The 23,423-nt window shown below is 37.2% G+C and overlaps 1 long non-coding RNA gene and 1 pseudogene across 2 annotated transcripts in view; both read left to right on the top strand.

Moving 5' to 3' along the window:
* The window catches only part of LOC140526835 (uncharacterized), a 29,155-nt gene extending 13,088 nt beyond the window's left edge, over window positions 1-16,067 (top strand). The window contains exons 1-3 of one of the 2 annotated variants that reach the window (XR_011974553.1): window positions 1,271-1,370; window positions 1,668-1,729; window positions 15,155-16,067. This is a non-coding gene — a long non-coding RNA (uncharacterized lncRNA). Of the gene's footprint in view, window positions 1-1,270; window positions 1,371-1,667; window positions 1,730-15,154 lie in introns of those variants that run through there. The other variant, XR_011974554.1, reaches the window with a different exon arrangement.
* A 1,220-nt stretch (window positions 16,068-17,287) lies between these two features.
* On the top strand, window positions 17,288-18,418 carry LOC140526834 (actin, cytoplasmic 1 pseudogene; annotated as a pseudogene).
* Window positions 18,419-23,423: the final 5,005 nt, after the last annotated feature.

Here is a 23,423-nt window from a genome sequence, read left to right as displayed (position 1 = left end):
GCCTGAAGTGCTTTAAGTACAGGTATCCAGTAATGATGAATACTTACCCAACAGAAAAAAGGTGTATGGGAAATACAAAGCAGATAGCTGAGCTTGGTGATTTCAGCTTTGAAAAGGAAGGTCAGCCCCTGTTTGCTGACTCAGACTTACAGTATTGCTGTCCTGATGAGAGTTTTAACTTCTCAAGCTTATTTAAAAGTTTGTAAGCTAAAGAAACTTAGCCATGATTTTTTTTTTGCCATTTAAGGAGAGGAAATTTCTAAATCAGAAATATTTTTGAGGTACACAGTTCTTTTTTTAAAAAATTTGGTAGTATTTTATTTTTTTCCAATTACATATAAAGACAATTTTCAACATTCATTCTTTTTTAAAGATTTTGAGCTCCACATTTTTCTCCTTTCCCTTCTCTCTCCCCTCCCTAAGACAGCAAGTGATCTGATATACATGCAAACATCTTAAACCACTTGTGTGCTTAGAGATCACACCAAATATAATTCCTGGGTAATAGTTCTTTACAATTATATATAAGATCATATAACCTTTGATATGAATAGCCATCTGGCCTCTCTTTTTCTCTTTGTTCCTTCATTCCTACACTAAGTCACAATGTTCATGGATCAGTCCTTGGAGGCTAGCAATACGCAATAATAGAATGGCTGACTAGGTATGATTTGTGTTAATGGAAGACAAGACAGCTTCCCTAGACTACACAGGGATCAAACCCATGACCTATGGTAACATCATGGTCCTCAACACAAGTGAGCTAGCCAGTTTCCTGTTCTGGTGACAGTGATCCAAAGTAGAACATGTAACACCATCACTGAGTCAGTGATAACATGTAGATTTATCCTCTTAGTTTATCTCTCTTCCTTCTATGAGCTCAACTTTTATTTTTCAAAGTGACTATAGAAAAGGCTCATCATGGGAAGGGTGGATATGTACTGCTTCTTTCAGGAAGCTCGATGTATAACCTGATGTTAGATAGCCAGATTACATTCATTTTCCCCCCTTTTTTCTTTCTCCAATTGGAGTAAACAGTGGAAGCCTTTTATTTATAGACTGCGCGGCACTGTAAACATCTGTGGCTGAAACGTGCACTTGTTAAGTGTCCCTATCATTAAAATGAACCAAAGAAGAAAGGAAGGAAGTACCAACCCACTAGAAAAAAATGGGCCCAACCGAAGGAAGTTGTAGACAACTGTAGGAACTCATTGGTTCCAGTAAACTGATGAATTTCAAGTTCATTTTCCCCTAGTTGTTTTCTTTAGAATCAGAATGGCAGAGAGGATCAAAATATTAGCTCTCCAGGCAGAAAAACTTGCATTTAAGTCCTACTTCTGACATGTGGTAGCTACATGACCCCAAGAAAGGTCAGTTAACCTCTCAATATTCTAGGCACTTCTTTAAGACTATAAATTATATTATTATATTGTATAAATTATATTATAGATAAAGTATTGACATGCATTAGTAAGGGGAGTTCTCTCGTCTAGGCTAATCTCTATCCCTCACTTAGATCAGCAATCTGGTTGATTTTTGCTTTGAATATCCATTTTCCTATAACTAAAACTATATTTACATAGTGTTTTCAAGTATACAAAATGTTTTTTCCACCACAACCCTGTCAGTAATGTAATATAAGTATTATTTTCATCCCTGTTTTACAGAGAAGAAAACTGAGGCTCTCAAAAGGGAATTACTTGCCCCCACCCCCAAGGTTGCACATCAGGTAAGAACTGGAGATGGTGTTAGAACAGGGTCTCCCCTCATTCCAAGTCAGTACTTCCTACTAAACCACAAAACTTTGGGCAGATAGATAATAAAAAAATATATATATGTGTCTACATTAGCCATCCTGGAGTAATTGTTTAAGGAAATATATCCAAAGGATTTTATCAATACACATTGAAGGTGTGAATGAAAGAATGGGTTCCATGCTTATCAAATTTGCAAATAAGCAAGTCTGGGAGGGAGGCAGATAAGAAAGCAATGAGATCCAAACATATTTCAGGAGCTTTAAACAAAGACAATGTAAAAGAGTGAGATTTAATGAGGAAAATTGCAATGCTTTGCACATGGCTTCCAAAAAATTAACTGTATAAATTAATAGAGTAATAACTAGTATACTAATACAAGAGGTTATATTTAGGTAAGCAAAAAATTCACTGCTTCCTCTTGGATGGTACTCACCTTTATGTGGACAGAACCTCTGCCTCTCAGCTCTTCCTTCTGCTAGCCAGTCTCTTGGGCGAAACTTGCCTTTAAGGTCAATATCTCCACTTTGTTCCTCTTTAGGACTGGAGGGGAACTGGTTGGTCAGAGAGGACAGTAGGGAAAGAAAATTGAGGGAAGCTAACTACCTCTGAGGGAGGCATCCTCCTACTTACCAAGTATCATTTCTCCTAACCAGTGTTGAAAATTCATTGAACTAAGGGAGAATGTTGAGACCTGGATGCACAGGTTGATCTCTCTTCTATGTGGTCAGTGGGAAAAAAATCAGTAAGATTTTATTTCCAATAGCACAGGGGCTCCCAGTTAGGAGAGTTCCAGCTCTTCCACCCTGTCCTCTCCCATATTTGGAGAGAATTCTTTGTCTCTTTCTTCATCTCTGTCTCTTTTTGAGACTGCCCCCCTCTCTTTTTAGCAATCCCATTTCAAAATAAATGAAGTACACAGAACAAAAGTAGTTATGATGGATCAAATTTTATCTTAAATAATATCAATACTAATTAAACAGAAATATAAAAGCTTTAAAGAATAGATAATAATAACAATAGCTAGGACATATATATTTATATACAGAGAGAGAGAGAGAGGAGAGAGAGAGAGAGAACTTTAAAAATATCACATCACATCATTGCAACAACCTTGAGAAACAGATGCCATTAGCTTCATTTTACAGGTGAGGCAGACAGAGGTTAAGAGGCTTGCCCAGAGTTGTAAGCTAGAGCTGGAGGCAGGATTTGAACTCAGTCTTCCTGTCTCTAGGTCTAGTGATATTGTGACAGCTTGATAACTTTACAAAAGTCCTCCAAACAGGTGAAGGAGGAGAGGAGGCAAAATTGCCACCCATAATATGATCACCTAAAGTGACAATTTATCAACCATCAGTCCATTGCAGATACAGGTCAGCTAGGTGGTTCAGTGGATAGGGTGCCAGGACTGAAGTCAGGAAGACCCATCTTCCTGCATTGGAATCTGGCCTCTAACACTTACTAGCTGGGTGACTCTGGGCAAGTTTTTTAACCCTGTTTGCCTCAACTTCTTCATCTGCAAAATGAGCTGAATTAGGAAATGGCAAACCCCTCCAGAATCTTTGCCAAGATAACTCCAAATGGGGTCATGAAGAGTTGGACATGACTGAAGCAAGTCAGCAATAACCATTCCAAGTATTTAGGGCTACTCCATTGTCTATGACTGGCAGGGACAGCTGACATGGAGTTCTCAACAGTGGTTCAAAACTAGCTTCCTCCTCTAATGCTTTGCTCCCAGTCTCTAGTCTCCTGCTTGGATCTAAAACCAAAAATGAATGTCCCAGCCACCACAGAGGAACTTTGTCCCAACCTCTGCATTTCTGCTCACTTCTTAAAGTCATTGACAACCAAAAGTTACACTAGCAAGCATTCTGGCAAAAAAAAATCATGGGGAAAAATATCTGGAGTTTTGGTAAAACATAGGTTCAATATGAATCAAGTGGTAACCCCCTTTCTCCCCAAAAAGAGTTAATGCAAATTTTTTTACTGTATTAATAGAAACGTAACATTCAGAACTAGTGATATGATAGTTTCACTGTACCCTATTGTAACCAGACTCCTTCTAGTATGTTATGTACAAATTTGGATAGCACATATTAGAGGAGACAATTCCAAAACAGAAAGCAACCAGAATGGTGAAAAGACTAAGTAATATTCCATGGGAGGATGACTTGAAGGAAATGGGAATATTTTCTTTGGTGTAGAGAAGATTGGGGGTGAAGGTAATGTAATAGCTTCCTTCATGTATTGTAGTGGGAATCATACAGAAAAGAGATTACATTAATTCTATTTACCCCAGAGGGTAAAAAGAAGGCCAAGGTGTGGAAGTCACAAGGACATAGGTTTTTGTTCAACACAAGGAAAAACTATTTTAATTAGAGCTACCCCCAAAATGGAATTGGCTGGTTCATTGTGGTAGTGAGTGCCCTCTCACTACAGGTGTTCAAGCAGAAGATATATAACGATTTTCCACAGAAACTTTATATGGGATTCATGCTTTCAGTGGGATTTGAAACAGATGATCTATGGTTCATTCTTCCCTTTGCATACACAAGAGAAAAAAAAAGAACAATTGCCTTAGTTAAGCTAAACAAATTCAGAGTACTGAGTTATTTATTGGACCACTTTGACCTGGGTCAGAAAAACTGGCCAGAGGACAAGAAGCAACAAACCATTCCACAGCCACAGTCGTACCTATCTACTTTACAAATGGGGAGACTGACACAGTGGAAAAAGCAGGGGATTTAGGAGTCAGAGATCTTGGGTTCAAATTTTGATTCTGCTGCTTACTATCTATGTGGCCTTGAGTAAATGTCACTTTACCTTCTGGGCCTCTGTCCTTGTAAAATCAGAAGACTGTATTAGATGAACTTTAGGATTCCTTCCATCTTTAAAGCCACGACTCTTTAGTCCTTCTGCAGCTGCAAGATCATGGGGGTGGTTTTTTCCATTCCCAGAAGAAGGTCAGGCATTTCCCCCCACCCTAACCACAGAGCAAATCTTTCCCTTTCATTTCCTGGTCATTGTCATGGGGAGGCAGGATCGGCCCCTGAAAGGTCTGCAGAACAATCAGAGGCTACTATTTCCTTGTGATTGATACATGAGGGGCTGAACATCCATCAGGGTCCAGTAGGACCAAACTCAAATTTCCTAGAGTTCACCAATTGAATTTTTAAAAGGAAAGTCCTACCTTTTTTCTACAACCATTCTTCTTTCTAATTGATTCCATCCATTACTTATTTCATATAAGGAACGAGGGGAAGAAATAGACAAGCTGATGGGTTTCTTTTCTTTCTCCACAATTCCATTATAATCACCTTGGTATACCTTCACAATCTTATCCTCAGCTGACATGATGAATTAGAAAAAAAACTTGAGTTAAGATATCATTATTCTTTGAAGAGTCTGACATATTTTATAACATTTTGAATTTTTTCTCATATTTTTTCTATGAGAAGAGTCAAGTCAGGTAGTACTTGCTGATTGTAAAATATAAAAAGGGGATTAATTAAATAAGTATGCAATTTTAAAAATAAGAAAATTAACATTGTCCCAAAAAGCACAAAGGAAGGTATTTTTAAATTTGTGTAAGAACAGAGGGATTAAATCAGTTGCTTAAACTTACACAGGTAGTGGCAAAGTGGAAATTAGAATCTAGGGATTTTGACAGTAATTACGTCACGAGATAGTTGTAGAAAGAATGTGATCGGATTCTGGGTTCAGATCCTGCCTCAGGTATAAGCTGTGTAGTCAAGGGCAAACATTCAGAGATTCGTTTTCACTGTCTGTAAAATGACCATAATATTATTACCTACCTCTTAGGGCTATTGGAAAGTACTTTGTAATCCTTTGAGCCCGATAGAAATTTAAGTTAATATCTTCACTTCAGCAAATAATTCTGCTAAAAAAAAAAAAACAAAGATAATATGTTCCATATTCTTCAAATTTTCTTATAATCTATTTTTTTAAATTGTCTATTTGTATTTCCATAACATCGCAGAATAGAAAAAAAGATCATTGTTCATGAAACTGCAGATCTCTTATGTACAACTTGCAATTCCTTTTCAATATATAATAAAGTTACCATGTAACTTTTTTCCTTTTCCCCCCTCCCCTCTGCCTACCTTCTCCCCTACCTTGCTCTAGAGATGGCTACCATTAGACATAAATATCTTTCTTTATATCTAGGTAATAGATCCATTCTACCTTATCTTGGTAAAGACCATGATGGAATACCACTGTACTACAAGAAATTATGAGTTTGATGATTTCAGAAAAACATGGATAAGCCTGCACTAAATAATGAAAAGTGAAATGAGCAGAAGCAAGAGAATGTTGTCCACCATAACAGCAATATTGTTTTATGAACAACTTCAAGCAAATAAAACATTTTTACTATTACAAATCCCCAAATTAGCCACAAAGGACATGTGAAGGAAGATACTGTCTGTATCTAGAGAAATAACTGATAAAAAGAAGTGTATATGTATAATATATATAATTTTACATACATACACACATATATACATTTTATATTTGTGTCTAATGATAGCTCTGTCTAGGACGGGGGGAGGGAAAGGAGAAGAAAAAAAGGAAAAAAGAAATCTTTGTGATAACCTTATTGTGTATTTCAAAGGAATAGCAAGTTGTACATAATAGATTTTCAGTGTCATGTGAAATCATCAGTTTTCTCCTATTTTGGTATGTTATGGAAATGATTATTTTATTTATTAAGTTCAGAATAAAATGAGTATGTATGTAAGAAAAAGAAGAAAGGAAAAGAGGTGTAATATTTTAACAAATGTTTAACAAATGCTAATCACTCACAATCTCCTAGCTGTATAAAATGAAATGCCCTCAAAAGATAGGGACCAACTAGAATAAATCAGGACCATGTGGAAACAAGAAGAAATAACAGTCATTTTCACCTATTAGATAACTCAGTGGCACAGTAGATAGAGCACTAGACCAAGAACCACAAAGGACTGAATTCAAATCCTGCCACTTACTAGATGTGTGACCTTAGGCAAATCACTCAACCTCTGTTTGCCTTAGTTTCCTCAACTGTAAAATAGGAGTTATAATAGCAGCTACATTCTAGGGTTGTTGTTGTGATGGTCAAATGAGATAATAGTTGTAAAATGCTTAGTATAGTTCAGGCATATATGTGTGTGTGTGTGTGTGTGTACATATCCATATGTACACACACATATATGTACATATACATAACTCACAAGCCATTTTCTTTATTACTATTAGAGTTGTATAAAATATACTTTTAGAGATTCTAAAGATGAGCCTGTATCCCAATACTTTTATTCAATTACAAAGATGACTTATTTATTCAATTATAAAAAGCAGTCATTTCAATCACCCTTTTCCAAACACAAAGCCCCACAGAGTAACAGCAGGGTGGTGGCTTGTCCCATGATTATTTCTATTTTTTTGTCCAATGAATACAAAGATGAGAACACAAATAATAACATTATCATCATCGTAATTCACATTTTAAAAGCACCGTAAGGCTTACAAAGCACTTTCGTCATACTAATACTATATATAGATATTACAATTATTATTATCCACATTTTATGAATAGAAAATAGAAATTTTGACTCACTCATCAGGGTGTTTGCAGTTGGACAGACAAAGAAAGGTTGACTTTGGATTTTGGCACGAGATCACAGTATAAATCCAATGCTCTTTAAAAACCTATGATTGAAAATTGGGGGGCAGGGGAAGGGATAAGATTAAAATACCGACTATAGGCAGTTAGCCCCTTAATTCTCATTCTGTGAGAAAATGTGAAACTTTTAATTATTTCTTGCATATGCATCAGGTCCCCCAACTCCTCCATATATACGGTCCCTGTCTTTCACTGTGACTGGTGGTGTTTCCTGTATTCTCTCTGTTTTAAGAAACATTTAGAAAATTGCTTAAGTCCTTAAAATATAGCTATTAAATGCATGAAAAGTCAGGACTTGCTGATTTATTATTGTCCCTTTCTCTGCTTCCTAATCGTCAGAAGAAAATGTATCTCTTTAACAACATGTATTGAGAAAACGAAGAGATTAGTGTAAAATAAACATGTAGTTAAAAAAGCTAGAAAATTAACAGTATCTAACAAAATATACAAGAAGACAGTTTTTTTAAAAAAAATCAGTAAAGAAATAAAATTAAAGAAGTGAGTTAATTAAAATAGCTAGTCAGCTAGGTGGTGTACTGAATAGAGGATTGGACCTGGACTCAGGAAGTCCTGAGTTGAAATCCTACGCTGCATGATTGTGGACAGGTCACTTAACCTTTGTTTGTCTCCATTTCCTCATATAAAATGGGAATAATAATAGCCAGAGTTGTGGTGATCATATAAGCTAATATTTACAAAGTGCTTAGTGCCGTGCCTGGAACACAGTAGGCACTTAATAAATGTTTGTCTCACTCTTTCTTTAAAGGATTTTTAAAAAATCTAACAAAATCAACAAACCACTAACCAGCTTGATATACACAAAAAGAAAAAAAAAACAAAGAGAGGAAAATCAAATTTCCAAAATAACAGATGGAATGAGTTGAATTCACAAAGAATGGAGAGGAAATAGAGAGAACTATAAGAAACTATTACAAGCAATTAACTGCTCCACTTCATTCCACCCTTGCCCTCTCAAGAAACCTAAGACTTTTAAAGGAAATGGGTAATAATTTTATAAAAGCATAGAATACCCAAATTAACAAAACAAGAAATAATGATTTTTAAACAATCCAATCTCAGAGAGGAAAACATAAGCAACAAACGAATGACCAAAGAACAGGTAGAAAGTTTGGCCCAGAGAGATTTCTATGTATATTCTATCAAATGTTTTACGAGTAATTAATTCTAACACTTCAAAAATAGTTTTCAGTAAAAAAATAGAAAGAAGGAATTCTAACAAGCTCGTTTCTGAGGACAAATATAATCCAGATACCTAAATCAGAGAAAGAAAATATAGATCATTACTACTAATGAATACTGAGCAAAAAACTGCAGGGAATAGTTTAACAGACTTAAACAATACATGTTAAAAAATTACTCATTATGAATAAGTAAGCTTCATAACTGTGATGCAAGAAGGAGTCGAGAGTAGGAAAATTTGCATAATTAATTATAAAAACAACAAAATCCAATGATTATATTAATACATGCTGGAAAAGCCTTAGACAACTTCTGGCATTCCTTCATATTTAAACAAAAAAAACCTTGTACATCCTTTCTTTTCCCTATCCAAGGGTGTTCTGAAGTTAGTTGGAACTAGCTCTTGAGAGCCAGTTGTTAAATTTTCACTGTTAATGTTTACAATTTAGAAATCAGCAAAGGCTACAAATCAGAGGTCAATTTTGTTATTGCTTAACTTTGATCAGATTTAAGAAAATGATGGAGAAATGCAGATTAAATTTATAAGTTATGTACTGCATGCATTTTCACCCTAGAAAGCTGGTTATTAAACACTTTTCAATTGTTCCCTGCTTATCCCTGTCCTTGTGTCTAACAGAGGACTAAGGTTATAGTGTTGGTTTGGTTTTGTGTTGTTTTGTTTTTCTCCAGAGCTACCCCAAAGCAAAGTTACCAAGTAGGTAGAGTTACTTATTATCCATTGATCCTAATTAGATCTTTTGAGCAACATAGAATGAATCTAATTCCTCTTCCATGTGATTTCCATTAACAAATTTGTTCTCTTTCCTTCATCATCTCTACTTACATGTCTAAGAATTGTCTTTTTCTTGACCAGTTGAAGCATAAATGATGAAATTCAACCAAAAGGTTGCCTCTCTGTAAATCAGGAACAAAATACATAATAATCCATTTAAAGAGTTTTCTTTAATTCCTTTCAATACACATTTGAGTGCCTGCTATGTGATGGGCAGTTATTAGGGCAGTGAGGTGGCACAATGGATAGCTTGTCAGGCCTCGAGTCAGGATAATCCTGAGTTCAGATCTGGCCTCAGACATTTCTGAGTGGTGACCCTGGACAAGTCACTTAACTCTGTTTGCATCAGTTTCCTCATCTGTCAAAGGAGCTGGAGAAGGACAGGGCAAACCACTCCAGTATCTTTGCCAAGAAAACCCCTAATAGAATCACAAAGAGTCAGACACAACTGAACAACAACAATAAAAAATTATATAATTATGTAGCACAGAGAGTTTTGTATTACAAAATGTAGATGGGGAGATGGTCCTTTCTTTTAAGACATATCTAGGTGACTGAAGGTTAAAATTCAATCAAGGCAATTGTCTTCTCCATACAGTGTGAGCCAGCCAGTTTAACAGATCATTTTCACACTAATGTGTTTTATGGAAGAAATTTCCTGTATCAACAGATAACCGTGCCATTGAGTATATTGGAGATGGGTTTCCTGATACAGGTGGGATTTAGCGATAATCTTGAAGAAAGAGCCATGAAAATATTCAGGCATTCCAAGCCAATAACAAATCCTATGTAGATGCTTCTTTTAGGTTTTAAAAGTGCAACCTTTACAACCCTATTTGGTATGCCAAGTAAGTATTATTTTTTCCCCATTTTGCAGCTGAGGAAACTGAGTTCCAGGGAGGTTAAAATATTCATCTGAGACCACACAGATAGAAAATGACAGAGCTGGTACTCAAATCCAGGTCTTCTAACTGTTGTACCTTGCTTTTTCTACTATAATGTGGTGATAAAGGAATGAGAGAATGCGGATAGAGAAGAAGAAGAGGCTTCATCTTATAGCCACTTTCTCCATAAATGATTATTGATGTCTCTCAGAGGAGACCCCATGATGGTGGACAAATTCTTTAGTCTTGCTAAAGGGTACGTTTGGGCAGAAGCCTCTGTGTGATCCCTTGCCCCCATATTATCATGACCAAGAGCTGGGAGTTGTGTGTGGTAATGATGCCTATACTGCCTCTTACAGTTCCTCTCTCCAAGGGGAATGATACTCTTCAGATTAATTTAGAGACTGGTAAGATCACTGTTTTGATCAAGTTTGATGCTACTAACTTGTGTATTGTAACCAGTGAAGCTAACTTGGGTCTAATTGATGTGATAAGAAACAAGGAGAAACACGTGGGCTCAGATGACAATGGTAATAGCTTTGTTATTATTCAAATATTTTTGTTATTGGCAAAAGTTTGTGTCTCTTTTCTGAGGAAAAGTAAGTGTCTCACTATTGCCGAAGAGATGAGCCAAACACAGCAGTGGAGAAGATGACTGCAGAATTTGCCATGTTTATTCAATCATGATAGAGATGTTATAATGTGATTTCTTTTCTTTCCTTCCTTCCTTTCTTCTTTCTTTCTTTCTTCCTTTCTTTCCTTCTTTCCTTCTTTCCTTCTTTCCTTCCTTCCTTCCTTCCTTCCTTCCTTCCTTCCTTCCTTCCTTCCTTCCTTTCTTCCTTCCTTCCTTTCTTCCTTTCCTTTCTTCCTTTCTTCCTTCCTTTCTTTCTTTCTTTCTTTCCTTCTTTCTTTCTTCCTTTCTTCCTTCCTTTCTTTCTTTCTTTCTTTCCTTCTTCTTTCTTTCTTTCTTTCTTTCTTTCTTTCTTTCTTCCTTTCTTTCTTTCTTTCTTTCTTTCTTTCTTTCTTTCTTTCTTTCTTTCTTTCTTTCTTTCTTTCTTTCTCTCTTCTGAAATAGCTACTCAAAGTCCCAACCATACTGCTGATAAGCACAGAAGCTTTGCATTTACACTGACCTGGAGTGGTTCACTCCTACTTAGGCAGCTTGGTGTCCCCTCATTCCTAGGACTTTACCACATAAGTGCTACAGCTAGCATGAACATCAAATTGACTTTAGCCCCACTTCAGCTCAGAACTCCCAAATTTAAGCAACCCACCAGCTGCAGCAGGAACTACAGGCATGCACAACCACACCCAGCAACAATGAGATTTTTCACAACAAAAATAATGTGATAATTGCCTACAAAAATAGAATATGCACAAATGAACAAAACAATCCAAACTGAACAAGTCTTAAATGACCCTCCCTTCTTACCTTGGATTGGTAGGGGTGGATACAGAAAGACTTGGTGGGCATGAATGCTGAATAAGCTTTACTGCATTTGGTTAGTTTTACTTAAATGATTTTCTTTTTTTAACATGGAGAGCTAACTGGGTAGAGGATGGGGGTGGGGATAGCATATCACAAAATGACTTGTGTAAAAACAAAAAGTATCAATAAAACTTTAGTTTTAAAAAATGAAGAAATTAGACTAGATGGCTTTCCAGCTGTGGATCTGTGGTCCTACATGCTTTTATATCTATTTATAGGCTTCTATGCGTCCTTCAAGTGCCTCAAGCATTCCAGTATTTATTTATGACCTCCTGTGATTCTTTTGTCATAGGTCATGGTGTCATACTTTAATGTCAATACAAGCTTATGAGTTGTTGGTTTTTTGTTTGTTTGTTTTGTTTTGGGGTTGGATTTTTGTTTTTCTTTTTTTGGTAGTAGGTAGAGGAAATCAATAACTGCCCTAACCTGATATCTACTACTTTATACACTGAATAATTTTTCTAGAAAAGGCAAATTCCTTTTGAGGAAACTCTATATATAAGCAAAGCCTCAACTTTTTGAAACAATTTTCCCTAATGGTCTGCTCCTAGATGAATGAATAATGGATCCAAAAATGTGAGAGAAGGCCTGAATCTCCTAAAGAATCAGGGAACAAACCAAAAGCATGTTTTCAGCAAAACTCCAGACCACAGCATGTAACTAAAAGTGACCCAAGCACATGCTTAACCCCATCACTCTCTCTTCGTGGGGGTCAAAGGATCAATCAGGAACTTCTGAGAGTCATGCATTCATTCCCTTTAACAAGAACTCAGAGCACATGTGCATATTCAATAGGCTCATTGCTTTAACAAATGATTAGAATGATGAATTGTGTGATAGGTTGTTTTGGACTGAACACACAGAGAGGCATAGGGAATAAGGTGAGACCACAGAAATGAAGTTGACCTGCAACTTGGAAGTTGGCCATGAAGTCAATAGTCAACAAGGAAGTAATGCAAAATGGCTTTGGTGACAGATAAATTATCGTGTTTACATATAAATGTTGGCCAACAAATCATTGGGTAAATGTAAACCACCACAAATTGTTGTTTAGGGCTGTGTGTCAATAACAGAACCAGTTCTTCTTAAAGAAAAATTTCAACCAATTTCACCCTCCCAAGAAAAGGGTTCTTCAAGAACCCTTTGATTGCTGTTTTAAATTTTTTTAAACACTTTATTTTGTTCTGAATTTAAGAAATAAAATAAGCATTTCCATAACATAGCCATTGTATCTTCTCTTTCTCAGTTTCTCTTGCTGGATCATCATGCATATCTCACTTCTCTAACTATAAGTTTACTCTAAAACTCTGTCCTTCTCTCTCTTCTTTCTTCTCTTCACATTCTCTCTTGGTGATCTCATCAATTCTCATGAATTCAACTGGATCTCTACACAGATGAACCTCATATATGTCCAGTTGAATCTCCCTCCTGTCCTGCATCACTATCTGTCAAATATTTTCCAATCACTACTTTACAGTCTCCTCAAACTCAAAATGCTCCAAAAAGAGTTCTCTATGTTTTCCCTAAACTCATTCCCTTCTGAACTTTCCTGTGTCTGTCCAGGGTGCCATCATTTTCCTAGACTTGCAAGGTAGCAAATTGGGTCATCCTTAACCACTCACTCTCATTCAATCTCTATATCCTATCTATCTTTGTACATCAACTTTCCTCAATTCACAAAGCTACTACCCTAGTTTCTGTCCTCATCACCTCTCACCTGGACTATTAGAGCAGCCTCCTAATCAGGCCCCTGCCTAAAATTTCTCTCCTCCGTAGTCCATCCTCTACATAGCTGCCAGTTATTTTCTAAAAATATGTAGCTTATATGGTCATTCTATTTCTCAATAAAATCGAATGGCTTACTTCTAGAATCAAAAGCAAACTCCTCTACAAGGCATTTTAAGCCCTTTCCATTCCTCCTTTTCTGTTCTTCTTTTATATTACTCCTCTTTCTTTGTCCTTTGTTCTAGCCATTCCTCACACCTGCCTTGCCATCTCCCACCTTTGCACAAATTTTCCTCTATTCCAGTTAGGAATAATCTCCTCCCTTCTGCCTTTTAGAATTTCTAAAAGTTCAATTCAAATGCCAACTGCTACCCATCCCAGCTCCTTGTATCCCTTCCCCATCAACTTGGGCTTACTTTTTTATGTATTGTATTGACTTCTATTAGTACATGTTGTCTCTCCTCAGAAAGTGTGAGCTCCTTTGCCAGAAGGGGCTGTCTCACTTTTGAACCTGCAATCCCTAGCACGTACACAGTAGCTACTTAATAAATGTTTCATGATTGATTGTAGAGATACTATGTGGTTTGTTTCTTAGCATTCCTGTTCAGGAAGCTGGTAAGGGTGGAGCATTGCATTGCAATTACTGAATAAATTGATCACAGATATTTACTACATAAACCACTGTGCTAGACTCTGTGGAGGTACAAAAAAGCTCAAGACCCCTCAGCACCTTGGAGTCTAGGTGGAAAGATGAGATGTGTACACTGGAAAGACTAACAAGCTGTGACAGCATATAAGGTGCCCCTTCTGTGGTATAGGTGAATGGCGTCATATCTCAGTGGAAGCACAGAGAGCTTCCGGGTGGGGTGGTCCGAAAAGGCTTCATAGAGAGAAGGCAAAATCCGATCTGAGCCTTGAAGAATGGGTTGAACTTATACAGGCGAAGGAAAAGAAAGGCCTTCTAAGTACGAGGAATTTTGTGAGAAAAGCGTAGAGATGGATGTGGGTATAGATGATGGGACGAGAGATTTAAGGCAGGAAAGGATCTTGGAGGCCATTTAGCTCAACTCCCTCATACAGATAAAGAAGTTGAGACGGACTTAGTGACTTGTCCAAGGTAGCAAATGTCAAGGGGGAGATTTGAATGTGTCTCTCTTTCAAATGTACCACATTGACTATTCTAGTCCAAGCCCCTCATTTTACAGATGAAGAAAGTGAGGCATAGAGAAGTGATGTGACTTGTCAAGGTCAGATTTAGTGAGTGGGTCACAGAATCCTAGGCATCTTCCATACTTCAGGTCTAATACGAAAGGAACCTTAAGTAAACCCAGGTGAGTACCTTATGTCATACCAGATAATTTTCTAAAGCAAGATCCTTGTATTTCCTCAGTCTCCTGAAGGAGAAATAGCAAAGTCTGTCTACACTAAGGAGAAAGATGGCATGGGGTCTTCAAACCTACACCCTGGTGCCTTCTTCTTTTCATTGGTAACTCCCTCTCCAGGACCACCATTTTAAGAAGGCAACTCCCACGTTTCACCTTATTCATGCCTCAGTTCTCTCTGTACTTCTCCTCCTCACCTGCCACGTCACGCTAATGGACATTTGTTTCCCTTGCCTTTCAGTTTACCTGAGGCTAACCCAGCCAAACCCGTAAGTCAACTTACCAGGAAACCATGCCTGCCCTGTTGGCCCCAGCAAGACTGCAGTCATTATCGCTGTCCTTGTTATTACAGAAACCATTCATTAAAGATGTGATTGAGCTATGTGCTTGATATAATAAACACCAAGAGAATTACATGTATCATTTCTACTTCCTGGTGACTTAAATCCACAGCAGACAACACTGACACAGAGACACATTGGCAAGAAATGGGAAAAGATCTAAACATTCTATCAATACTTGAATGAACAGTAAGGTATTTCAGTATATTTTGTCATACATATGTATATATGTACACCCATATATGTATACATGTACATCTATATACATATATGTGTATATACACACATACATACACACAGCTAGGTGACACAGTGAATATATTTTGCAGGGCCTAATTTCCTCTCACATGGTGCTAGATAATATACATGGGAAGAAATGAAATATGAACAACACATGTAAACTGTCAACAACAGAATATTTAGTCAAAGATCTATTCAGTGTCTAAGGTGCACAGATATACTAAGCACTAGAGGAAGCACACAGCTTAAATAAGGAACTTCCTCTACCCTTGGAGAGCTCACATTTTATTAAGGGGATAAGAATAGATACATAGGGAATGGTGAAACAGCCAATACCATAAGTGATGGAACTGGTATTGGGCCCCAATCTTTTTTTAAAATTTTTAAACATTTTAATTTAAAGTTTTCAGTTCCAAATTCTATCCCTTCCTCCTTCTACATCCCCTCCCCACTCCCTGAGATGGTAAACTATCAGATATAGGTTAGACATATGCAATTATATAAAACATTTCCATATTTTTCATTTTGTATGAGAGACTCAAGTAAAAGAAAAAAATAAAAGAAAGTGAAAAATGGCATGCTTCAGTCTGTGTTCAAATAATATCAGTTCTTTCTCTGGAGGCAAATAGTGTGCTTCATCAGGATCATGGTACTGCTGAGAATAGCTAAGTTATTCACAGTTCTTCATTGAACAATAGTGCTGTTACTGTGTATAACGTTCTCCTGGTTTTGTTCATTTCACTGTGCATCAGTTCATATAAGTCTTTCCAGGTTTTTCTGAAATCATCCTGTTTGTCATTTCTTATAGCTCAATAATTTTCCTTTGCAATCATATACCACAGCTTATTTAGCTATTCCCCATTGATGGACATCGCTTTGATTTCCAATTCTTAGCCACCACAAAAAGAGATGCTATAAATATTTATGTACAAATAGGCCCTTCACCTGCCCTTTTTTTTTGGATTTCTTTGGGATATTGACTTAGCAGTGGCATTGCCAGGTCAAAAGGTATACACAGTTTTACAGCCATTCTGGCATAGTTCAAATTACTCTCCAGAATAACTGGATCAGGTCACAACTCCACAAACAGTGCATTAGTGGGACCCAGTCTTTCTGATCTCATGTAAAACACTCTAGATTCTCTTTTGCAAAGCATTTCTTATCTGGACAAGACAACTGTATGCCTTGAATGGATAGCTATTAAACAAGGAATGCTGTTAAATCAGAACAAGCATTTTCTCAAAAGAGTATCTCTAGTGATTATAGATCAAGACTTGTTTTCCCTCATTGCAAATAAATGCAGTGCGAACAATTATATCTTCTAGTATTATTTTTTTACATCTGTGTATATGATTATATATAAAGTAGGCAACAATTAGAGAAAGTCTAAGGAGTAATAAGATGCACCAGTTCCTCAGGTTTGACTAAACAAGATGGGAAGAGACAAATAAAACAATACAAAATACTCATTGCATCTTCTATCCCAAAATGTACTTTCTTGAGCATAGTGAATCAACAGTTTTACATTTTGTTCATTTAAAGGTAGTTTTTCATTGAGGCAAATTCAGCAATGTCCTATAGAGAACGCCATAGTACTTTGTTCTCCAATATTCCCAGGACCTGAATAGTATGCATAGGAAGAAATCAAATCCACAGTGCAAATTTACATCCAGAAATACTGAATCCAGCTGTGAGCTCTCCCACCCAGTGTGCACTCTCCCTCCCCTGCCTCCGGGTGCCGCACCACCTCCTCTCTCTCTTAAGGGTTTAAACTTGCCACTTCACAGTTCGCCATGGATGATGATATTGCTGCTCTCATTGTTGACAATGGCTTTGGCATGTGCAAAGCTGGTTTTGCCAGAGACGATGCCCCTTGGGCCATCTTCCCCTCCATTGTTGGGCGCCCCAGACCTCAGGGTGTGATGGTGGGTATGGGCCAGAAAGACAGCTACGTGGGGGATGAGGTTCAGAGCAAGAGAGATATTCTGACCCTGAAGTACCCCATCAAGCATGGTATTGTCACCAGCTGGGATGACATGGAGAAGATCTGGCATCATGAGCTCTGTGTGGCCCCTGAGGAGCACTCTGTGCTGCTCACAGAAGCCCCCCTGAACCACAAAGCCAACAGAGAGAAGATGACTCAGATTATATTTGAGACCTTCAACACCCCAGCCATGTATGTTGCCATCCAGGCTGTTCTGTCCCTGTATGCCTCTGGTCGTACCACTGGTATTGTGATGGACTCTGGTGATGGTGTGACCCACACTGTGCCCATCTATGAAGGTTATGCCCTTCCCCATGCCATCCTCCGTCTGGATCTGGCTGGCCGTGATCTGACGGACTACCTCATGAAGATCCTGACCGAGAGAGGGTACAGTTTCACTACCACAGCTGAGAGGGAAATCGTGCTTGACATCAAGGAGAAGCTGTGTTACGTCGCCCTAGACTTTGAGCAGGAGATGGCTACTGCTGCATCTAGCTCCTCTCTGGAAAAGAGCTATGAGCTCCCTGATGGTCAGGTTATCACTATTGGCAACGAGAGGTTCCGGTGCCCAGAAGCTCTTTTCCAGCCATCTTTCTTAGGTATGGAATCCTGTGGAATCCACGGAAACTACCTTCAACTCAATCATGAAGTGTGATGTTGACATCCGTAAGGATTTGTATGCCAATACCGTATTGTCTGGTGGTACCACCATGTACCCAAGCATTGCCAACAGGATGCAGAAGGAGATTACAGCCCTAGCTCCCAGCACAAAGAAAATCAAGATCATTGCCCCACCTGAGCGCAAATACTCTGTCTGGATTGGAGGCTCCATCCTGGCGTCTCTTTCCACCTTCCAGCTATGTGGATCAGCAAACAGGAGTATGATGAATCTGAGCCCTCCATTGTCCACCACAAATGCTTCTAAATGGACTGTGTGGTTTTTTATTTTTATTTTTTTTGTCAGAAGGGTGTGACATGATAATTGCCCAAAAAAAGAGATGAGATTGGCATGGCTTTATTTGTTTTGGGTTTTTTTTGTTTTGTTTTTTTGGTGCCTGATTCAGGATTTAAAAACTGGAAGGGTGAAGGTGATGAGCAGTCTAAGTATGTTGGAGGCAAACATCCCCAAAGTTCTACAGTGCGTCTTCAGGACTCTTGATTGTACATTTATGGTTTTTTTTTAATAGTCATTCCAAATATTGTATAATGCATTGTTACAGAGAAATTAGCTCTGTAATGAGCTAAGTAACAAATCCAGATGGGGAGGGGGGAAGGGGGAAGGTGCTAGTATTGCTTTACATGTAAATTAATGTAATCCTTTTAAAAAACTTTTTGTATCTTCCACCTTAATACTTGTTCCTTTTTTTTTTGTAAATTGTCAGCCATATTGAATGGCCCCCTAAATTCCCTCCCTGCCCCCAACATAGATGTGAATGAAGACAAGACTTCACAGTCTCCCTGCGAGTTTTATGAGATTGGTGCCAGTCCTTGGGGGAGGGGAGGAGCTTTACCTGTACACTGACTTAAGACCAGTTCAAATAAAAGTGCACACGTTAAAGAAAAAAAAAAGAAATACTGAATCCTCCCCTAAATAAGTAGCATGGTACAATGAGTAGAGTGCTAGACTTGGAGTCATAAAGGCTTGGTTTCAAATTCCACCTCAGGTACCTAACCTTAATTCCTGGGTATTACCCCAGATATGCTATCACCTCTCTGAGCCTCAGTTTCCTTATCTGGAACTTATCTGAGGGGTTCTTTACTGCTCTAAATCTGTTATCCAAAATCCTCTCTGCATTCATCATCCAGGCCTGGCAGTGGCTCTGACTCTTAGTGATGCCAGGAGAGGGCAAGCTCTGGATGTTCTTCCAAATTGGAAAAGCTTTGAATTCAGTCCAGTAGATGGATGGAGGGTCTGTCATGTGATGTCCAACCTAACTAAATATTGAGGGCTTTTTAACCTACATGGAAACAGGGTGACAAATTATTGTTACTACTAAGGCAGCAACCTAAAGGAACTGTGTTCTGTGTCAGTGAAGCCAGTGAAAAAATCTACCTTGAATGAAAAAATGACTGATCCTTGCATTAAATAGTAGAGTATACTATGGTTTTTTGCTGGTTTATTTGTTTGTTCTCATGGGAAAACTTACAATTTCATTGTTATAGGGCAGGTATTAGTAAACTTTTTCTGCAAATGGGCAGAGAGTAAATATTTTAGGCTTTAAGGGACAAGAGGCAATACTGAGGATATTATACAGCTACTTAAAGAATAAAAAACAAATTTCCACAAATCTGAATTGACAAAATTAAAAATGTAATAACAATCACTAAGTTCAACTGAGGTCTATTAGGAAAAGGATTAAAATTTTTATATTATTTTTATTCATTTTAAACTTAAATAATATAAAACAAGAAAAGAAATTAAAAAAGAACATTACCATGTGCACTGGTGAACACAAAAGAGGATTCAATACGAAACAATTTTTTCCCATTTTGAGAAAACCTATATAATAAATACTACTCATTGTTTTCAAAGTCACACAGCTCTTCTTCACTTCCTTATAGGGTTTCTTTTGTTTGCTGTACAGGACAGTTTTTACTTCATTTTTTTCCCTTCCTCCTCACCCTCCCCTGCCCCAGCCTAAAGAAGGCTACAGTTAAATGTGGATATGCACATACCTACACACACACGTATATTTATGCAGGGATATTTATGTAGATATGCACATACACACATATACACTGATACACATATGTGTAAGACCATACTATGTATATGTATGAAATATGCTATATGTATATGAAATATACTATGTATATTTCTCCTCATCTCTTTCTCTGAAGGTGGTTAGCACCTTCCTTTGTAAGTCCAAGTCTTTCCAAGTTTTTCTAAATTAACCAGCTCATTATTTTCCACACCATAGTAATATTCCAACACAATCACATCCTGTATGAGAAATTGTCTATGAAAGATGTTCCCTTAATTTTCTGCATTCCCTCTATTCCTGTATAAACTGAATTTATTTATGCAAGAAAATCTTAATTTGAAAAAATTGAAATTATCCATTTTATACTTCAACAATGCTCTCACCTTATAATATAGCTTACGGTCAGAAATCTGCTTCCTTTACATCTTTTTCCCCTTGATTTCCTGAAATTCCTAATCTTTTGATCTTCCAAATGAACTTTGTTATTATTTTTTCTAACTCAATGAGATAATTTTTTTTTTGGTAATTTAATTGGGATGACATTGAATAAACAGATTAGTTAGGTAAAATTGTTTTTATTATTATATTGACTTTACCTACCCATGAACAATAAATATTATTTCAATGATCTCAATCTGACCTTATTTGTATAAAAAGAGTTTTATGTTTATGTTGATATAGTGCCTGTATTTGTATTAACAGGTATACTCTCAGGTATTTTACACTGTCTGATAATTTTAAATGACCTCCAATAATATTAAATAATTTTACTGACACATAGGTAGCTTCCTTATTTTCCTCTCTTGATTAAATTTATTTTAGCTTTAACTTTCTCTGAGATCATGATTACTAGCCCAGCTTTTTTTATATAATAAATTATACTCTTGTCCTTTACTTTATCTTTGTGTGTATCTCTCATTTTTATAGTATTTTTTTTAAAATTTAATCTGCTATCCAGTTCCATTTTATGGGTAAATTCATCCCATTCACATTCTAAGAATACACAGATTCTTGTATATTTGCCTCCTTTCTATTTTTCTTCACTGTTCTCACTCTATTTACCCTGTCCCTCCTCAACTTTGATCTGCTACCTTACCCTTCCATTTGTTATCCTACCCTCTCCTCCAAGGGTACTTCCCTTGTCCTCTCCCGCTACCATTTCCTCTTGCCCCTTTATTTCTTTCTGAATTTAGAAGACTTTTATATCATTCTAAACATATATGGTATTCCCTCTTTAAACTGTTCCTGGTGAGAATAAGGTTTCAGCACTCCCTACTCTCCTCCACCCCACAAGCTTCTTCTGTATCTATTCTTTCTTTTATGTCTCATTTGTATGAGAAAGTTACTCCCTTTTATCTCTCCCAACACTGTTATTTTTTAGAATCACCCCATCATACACAGCTCAGCCCAACTCTTGCTTTCAAACTACCCAAATAATGACGACAGTCATAAGAGTATTGGTAACTTCATCACATATAAGAAGTAAACAATTTGATCTTATAGAATCCTTTATAAATGGTCTTTATTGTTTACCTTACATTTCTCCTGGATATTCTACATCAAATTTTCCTTTAAGTTCTGCTGTTTTTGTCACAAATGCCTGAAAGTGTTTCAGTTTGTTAAATGTCCATTTTTTTCATTCAGGATTCTACTTAACTTTGCTGAGTAAGTTACCCTTGGCTGTAACCCCAGCTCTTTTGCTCTATGAAATATAGTATTCCAAGACCTATAGTCCTTCAGTGTAATAACTGTGGGTCTTGTGTAATCCTTTTTGTAGCTCCATAGTATTTAAATTGTTTTTTTTGTTGTTGTTGTTTGCAATATTTTGACCTTAACCTGGGAGCTTTGAAACTTGGCTATGAAATTCTTGTAAGTTTTCCTTCAGGGATCTCTTTTAGGTGGTTATCAGTGATTTTTTTTTGCTTTTTCTGCTTTGCCTTCTTGTAATAACTTCAGGGCAATTTTCCTTGATAATTTCTTCTAATATTGTTTCAAGATTCTTTTTTTATCATAATTTTTCAGGTAGTCCAACTGTTCTTATATTATTTTTCCTCAATCCGTTCTCCAGATTATTTGTTTTTCTGATAAGATGTTTCATATTCTTTTTTTTCATTCTTTGTATTTTATTTTATTATTTCCTGGGGTCATAGAATGTCATTAGCTTCCCCTTGCTCAGTTCTAGTTTTCAAGGAATTATTTTCTTCCTTAAGTTTTTGATTCTCTATTTCATCTCTAGTTGACTTTCCATGATTTTCTTGATTTCCTTGATTTACTCTTTTTTCTAATTTTTTCCCCTTGATCCCTCTTATTTGACTTTTAAAGTCCTTTTTAAGTTCTTTCAAGAACTTTTTTATGACTAGTACCACTTGATTTTTCTCATTGAAAAAAGAGAGGCTTTTTTAGCTCCATTATCTTCCTCTGAATAAGAAACCAGACTTTTTCCATCTCCATAGTAGCTATTTATGGTTGGGTTCTTTTTCCTTTGCTTATTCATTTTTATTTTTATTTATTTTTAGCAGCTATTAGTATAGTCCAATTCTAGTACTGAGGTATGGGGAATGATGCCCCAGGCCTCAGGTCCTTAATTTTATTTTATGAGGTCTTTCCCAGGGTCCAATCAGGTTCTCCTCTTCATCTCTAAACCATGTCTAAGGCCTCTAGCCACACTGTCCTGCAAAGGATCTTGTTCCCAGCTCCCAGGTCTACAGCAGTCCTCTCTGCCCTGGAGCTGAAACCAGGGACTATGCTCTCCTGCAAATGTCATAGTCAGCAAGGTCACCACTGCTCCTGCACCCACCAGACATGTGCTAGCTCCTTCTCCCAGCAGCAGGATGCTTCTGATCAGCACAGCTCTTCTTGGTGTCCTTCTACAGTGGAAAGTCCTTCAATTTCTTCCTGCTCAGCCTTCGACCTCCACACTGTTTTGAAGGTGAAAGTTCCTGAGGTTGAGGTTGCCCCCAACCCAGCTGCCCCCAGGGCTTGTTTGTTGATTCTGAAGACTTGGCCTGGAGTTCTTTGCACTCCACTGAGGCTCAACCTTCATCCCTGGAGATTTAGTGTTTTTTAAGGTTTTCTCAAATTGTCTTAGGAGGACAACTGCTCTCCCCTGACTTTTGCTTGTTTCTGCTTCTCCTGAGGTGGTTATCTTTTTATGTGTGTGTGTGGAAGAAATTTGGAGAGTTGAAAGTTCTCTGATCTACTCCTTCATCTTCCCAGAAGCTTTTCTCAAATCTAATTATT

This window comes from Notamacropus eugenii, chromosome 2, assembly GCF_028372415.1.
Source record: "Notamacropus eugenii isolate mMacEug1 chromosome 2, mMacEug1.pri_v2, whole genome shotgun sequence".
NCBI lineage: Eukaryota > Metazoa > Chordata > Mammalia > Diprotodontia > Macropodidae > Notamacropus > Notamacropus eugenii.
Note: the sequence above shows the minus strand (reverse complement) of the source record. Positions and strands in the feature narration are given on the sequence as shown.